At 38.3% G+C, this 6,054-nt stretch overlaps 1 pseudogene; it reads right to left on the reverse strand.

Moving 5' to 3' along the window:
- Positions 1-3,889: 3,889 nt before the first annotated feature.
- Positions 3,890-4,858, reverse strand: LOC129558111 (olfactory receptor 7A17-like; annotated as a pseudogene).
- Positions 4,859-6,054: the final 1,196 nt, after the last annotated feature.

The raw sequence follows: 6,054 nt of genomic DNA on the forward strand, positions 1-6,054 counted from the left end.
TCTTTTTTTTTAATTCATTTATTTATTTTTATTGAAGCATAACTGATTTACAGTACTGTATTAGTTTCAGGAGTACAGCAAATTGATTCAATTACATATATATTTATATATGTAAATATATGTATTCAGATTCTTTTCCATTATAGGTTATTACAAGATACTGAATATTGCTCTCTGTTTTTTCATTAAAGTTTCTTCCAAAGCCATGTTGTTTGGTTATTAACGTACAGCACCTGCCCTGTGACGAAGGTACGGGAAATCTTCCCACCTAGGGATGAAGGAGCCTTATCTTTCCCGTCATCACACAGGTTGGAAGTGGAGACCCAGGATCTGAGTTCAGGTCTGTCTGCCTCTGAAGCTTTGATTCACTTTGTCCTCCATCCACTTTGGATAAGACAGGACCTACTTCCCTCCTCTGCTCCCCCTCCACAGTTTGCTGGGAGGCAGCTTCCCCATTTAGAAATATCCTCTATATTCTCCTAGTGCTCGGGGTCAAGGGCACGCCTCCTCATCCTTCCTCCATTCTTCCGAGCACAGTAGCCGAGTTATTATTATCATCAGTATTAATTAGTTTCCTATTTAATGTGGGAAGAGACTGGCAGTTGGGAGGTGTTCTCAGTCTCTTTCAATTTCGGTTTCCTCGGTGTGCATGCCCAGGAGTGTGATTGCTGGGTCATATGGAAGTTCCATTTCCAGTTTTTTAAGGAATCTCCACACTGTTCTCCATAGTGGCTGGACTAGTTTGCATTCCCACCAACAGTGTAAGAGGGTTCCCTTTTCTCCACACCCTCTCCAGCATTTATTGGTTGTAGACATTTAGATAGCAGCCATTCTGACTGGCATGAAATGGTACCTCATTGTGGTTTTGATTTGCATTTGATTATGAGTGATGTTGAGCATCTTTTCATGTGTTTGTTAGCCATCTGTATGTCTTTTTTGGGGAAAAGTCTGTTTAGTTCTTTGACCCATTTTTTTTATTGGGTCGTTTATTCTTCTGGAATTGAACTGCAGGAGTTGCTTGTATATTTTTGAGATTAATTCTTTGTCAGATGCTTCATTTGCTATTATTTTCTCCCATTCTGAAGGCTGTCTTTTCACCTTGCTTATAGTTTCCTTTGCTGTGCAGAAGCTTTTCATTTTAATTAGATCTCATTTATTTATTTTTACTTTTATTTCCAATATTCTGGGAGGTGGGTCATGAAGGATCCTGATGTGATTTATGTCAGAGAGTGTTTTGCCTATGTTCTTCTCTAGGATTTTTATAGTTTCTGGTCTTACGTTTAGATCTGTAATCCATTTTGAGTTTATTTCTGTGTATGGTTTTAGAGAGTGTTCTAGTTTCATTCTTTTACAAGTGGTTGACCAGTTTTCCCAGCACCACCTGTTAAAGAGATTGTCTTTTCTCCATTGAATATTCTTGCCTCCCTTGTCAAAGATAAGCTGTCCATAGGTTCATGGATTTATCTCTGGGCTTTCTATTTTGTTCCATTGATCTATATTTCTGTCTTTATGCCAGTACCATACTGTCTTGATGACTGTGGCTATGTAGTAGAGCCTGAAGTCCGGCAGGTTGATTCCCCCAGTTCCATCCTTCTTTCTCAAGATTGCTTTGCTATTCGAGGTTTTTTGTATTTCCATACAAATTGTGAAATTCTTTGTTCTAGCTCTGTGAAAGATACCGTTGGTAGTTTAACAGATATTGCACTGAATCTATAGATTACTTTGGGTAGTATACTCATTTTCACAATATTTATTCTTCCAATCCAAAAACACGGTATATTTCTCCATCTGTTAGTGTCCTCTTTGATTTCTTTCGCCAATGTTTTATAGTTTTCCATATATAGGTCTTTTGTTTCTTTAGGTAGATATATTCCTACGTATTTTATTTTTTTCATTGCAACAGTGAATGGAATTGTTTTCTTAATTTCTCTTTAGTTTCTCATTATTAGTGTATAGGAATGCAAGGGATTTCTGTGTATTGATTTTATTTCCTGCAATTTTACTATATTCATTGATTAGATTGAGTAATTTTCTGTTGGAATCTTTAGGGTTTTCTGTGTAGAGGATCATGTCATCTGCAAACAGTGAGAGTTTTACTTCTTCTTTTCCAATTTGGATTCCTTTTATGTCTTTTTCTGCTCTGATTGCTGTGGCCAAAACGTCCAAAACTATGTTGAATAGTAGTGGTGAGAGTGGGCACCCTTGTCTTGTTCCTGACTTTAGGGGAAATGCTTTCAATTTTTCACCAGTGAGGATAATGTTTGCTGTGGGTTTGACGTATATAGCTTTTATTATGTTGAGGTATGTTCCTTTTATTCTTGCTTTCTGAAGCGTTTTTATCATAAATGGGTGTTGAATTTTGTCAAAGGCTTTCTCTGCATCTATGGAGATAATCTTATGGTTTTTATTTTTCATTTCGTTACTGTGGTGTATTACATTGATTGATTTGTGGATATTGAAGAATCCTTGCATCCCTGGGATAAAGCCCACTTGGGCATGATGTATGATCTTTTTAATGTGTTGTTGGATTCTGATTGCTAGAATTTTGTTAAGTATTTTTGCATCTATGTTCATCAGTGAGATTGGCCTGTAGTTCTCTTTTTTGTGGCATCTTTGTCAGGTTTTGGTATTAGGGTGATGGTGGCCTAATAGAATGAGTTTGGAAGTTTACCTTCCTCTGCAATTTCCTGGAAGAGTTTGAGTAGGATAGGTGTTAGCTCTTCTCTAAATTTTTGGTAGAATTCAGCTGTGAAGCCGTCTGGACCTGGGCTTTTGTTTGCTGGAAGATTTCTGATTACAGTTTCAATTTCCGTGCTTGTGATGGGTCTGTTAAGATCTTCTATTTCTTCCTGATTCAGCTTTGGAAAGTTTTCCTTTTCTAAGAATTTGTCCATTTCTTCCAAGTTGTCCATTTTATTGGCATATAATTGCTGATAGTAGTCTCTTATGATCCTTTGTATTTCTGTGCTGTCTGTTGTGATCTCTCCCTTCTCATTTCTAATTTTATTGTTTTGGTTTTTCCCCCTTTGTTTCTTGATGAGTCTGGCTAGTGGTTTGTCAATTTTATTTACCCTCTCAAAGAACCAGCTTTTGGTTTTGTTGATTTTTGCTATGGTCTCTTTTGTTTCTTTCTTTTTTTATCATTATTATTTTTTGCTTTACAATATAGTGTTGGCTTTGCCATACATTAACATGAATCCAACCTGAAGTACCCATGTTCCCCATTTCGAACCCCCTTCCCACCTCCCTCCCCATATCATCCCCCTGGGTCATCCCAGTGCACCAGCCCCAAGCATCCTGTATCATGCATTGAACCTGGACTGGCGATTTGTTTCACACAGGATAATATACATGTTTCAATACCATTCTCTTTTTGCATTTATTTCTGCCCTAATTTTTAAGATTTCTTTCCTTCTACTAACCCTGGGGTTCTTCATACAGGCATACCCCAAGAAACAAGAAAAAATTCAACTAAGTAACCTAACTCTACACCTAAGCAACTAGAAAAGGAAGAAATATAGGTTACTTTAGCTGCCAAATGCAGTTTTTCCTCGTGAGTAGGGAAGAATTTTTTTTAAATACTTGAGAAGATGGATGTTACTTAAGACAAACGCCTTAAAGAATCCAATTTTTCCTACCAAATAAATGGAAGTTTCCAAATATATCTCACCCATGTTTGGGAAAACTTTAAGGAAAGTAGAAAATTTTTTTAAAAATGGAAAGTTGTCCATGCATCAGCTATTAAGAAAGCTTAACGAGTTACTTAAATTATATGTTGAATTTAAATCAAAGAATGCAAAAGCTAGGCAATACATATAAGGAACAAGTGCTCTTTCCACAATCTGATCAAGAATCACAATTTCTGACTCTAGTGCTTTGAGTGCTGCAATTACCAGCACTTCCTCAGCCCCAGGACAAATGGCCCTTTCTTAGCTGCCACTCCAAAGAATCTTCTCAGAGCCCTCTTTATGTCTTTATTTCTCAGACTGTAGATGAAAGGGTTCAGCATGGGTGTGACTACAATGTACATCACTGAGGCTATTGCACTTGAGTGTGAGCTGTGGGTAGCAGTAGAGCTAAGATACAATCCTAATCCTGTACAATAAAATAAGGAAGCAACAGAGAGGTGAGATGCACAGGTGGAAAATGCTTTACGCTTCCCCTCAGCTGATGAGGTTCTACATATGGAGGAAACTATCCTAGAGTATGAGTAACATATACCAGCCAGGGGGATAGCACCAAAAAGCCCAACTGCAAAATACATCACAGTGTTACTAAGAGCGGTGTCAGAACAGGCAAGTCGGAGTACTTCTTTCAAGTCACAGAAAAAGTGGGGGATTTCCAAGACTGTACAGAAATACAGTCTCAGTACCAGTGAGATTTGTACCAAGGAATTCAGGGCACTCATCATTCAGGACACCAGCACCATCAGTCCACAGAGGACAGGGCTCATGATGACTGTGTAGTGCAGGAGGTGACAGATGGCTATGAAGCGGTCATAGGACATGACAGTCAGAATTAAATTCTCCAGCTCTACAAATAGTATGTAAAAATGCATCTGGGTGATACAGCCTTCATAGGAAATGACTTTGCTCTGTGTCTGTATGTTCACCAGCATCTTTGGGATGGTGGTAGAGATGAAGCAGATGTCTACAAAGGACAGGTTGGAGAGGAAGAAGTACATGGGGGTGTGGAGGTGGGAGTCTGAGATGGTGGCAAGAATGATGAGCAGATTCCCAAACACAGTGATCAGGAACATGGAAAGAAAAAGCCCAAATATGAGAGGCTGCAGTTCTAGTTCCTCTGATAATCCCAGAAGAATAAATTGTACCATTCCTGTATCATTTCCTTGTACCATGTGGTGGTGATCACTACTAGGGAAGAAAAAAAAATAGCATGATTAATTTCTGCATGTGTGCACATTAACACAGTAAAATGCTGAATGACAATATTTAATCATCTTTAAGGAATCTACTGTGTCATCTTTGATTAGAAATTCCTGTCTAACACTCAACCTTTTCCCCAAGAGGTCATGATTATACAGTTTTAAAGCAAATGTCTTTCATATATTCTAAAAATTCATGTTGAGTACCAACCATCTTTTAGGATAAATGTGTGAGATGTTGAGAACAAAACTTCCAACAATACAATGATGAAGAAAGAATATGAGTTAGCAAGTGAAAAAAATATACATGCTGTCACATGTGGTGACAGATGATATGGGGGAAAAAAGCAGGTATAAATTACCATATATGGATATGTTACATTTTAGTGAGAGTTCAGGAAGATGTGCCAAAAAAAGAAAGAAAGAGACATTTGAACAGAGACCCGAAGCAAGACAAAGCAGAGACATCAGTTTACCTGGGGGGCCAGTGTGCCCTATTGGGAAAAGAGTCTGCAAAGTACCTGAGGGTATGGCTTGTTTCAAATATTAGAGACTCAAAAAGCAGCAAAATTGTCAAGGGGAACAAGCAAGAGCGAGTGTGAGAAGAAATGGTATCAGAGGATGCTAAGAAACAAGGTCTTCCTGCTACAGCCGAACCTTCAAGACACAAGGAGTCCTTCACTCCACATGTTGTTACTCTCACATTTTTATATTTGTTTTGATTCCTGTGAATTAAAATGAATTGACTCCTTTATTTGCATCTTCTGGTTGACATTATTTTGTCTGTGTTTTAAGGGTAACATTTTGGAGTGGATAAATTTAAGTATCACTTCCCAGAGAACTGCTCATTCCCCACAACACACACACACAGACACACAGACACAACACACACTTACACACATCATATCTTACTGGGCTTGTTACTCTGTGGCTTTTCTCACTTTTGGCCACAATAATTATGAAAGGAGTGATGAAAGAAAGTCAACAACAATACGTTACCTTTGCCCAAGAAAATGTAGAAATAGTACAAAAATTCTAGATGGTAACTGTATCCCTTTCAAATATGGCTACTTTGTGCCCTGTATTGGGCTTCCCCTGTGGTTCAGCAGTAAATAATCCCCCCGCAGTGCAGGAGATGCAAGAGACATGGGTTTAATCTCTGGATTGGG

Source organism: Moschus berezovskii, chromosome 8 (assembly GCF_049115385.1).
Source record: "Moschus berezovskii isolate FMDL1 chromosome 8, NW_MosBer_1.0, whole genome shotgun sequence".
Lineage (NCBI taxonomy): Eukaryota > Metazoa > Chordata > Mammalia > Artiodactyla > Moschidae > Moschus > Moschus berezovskii.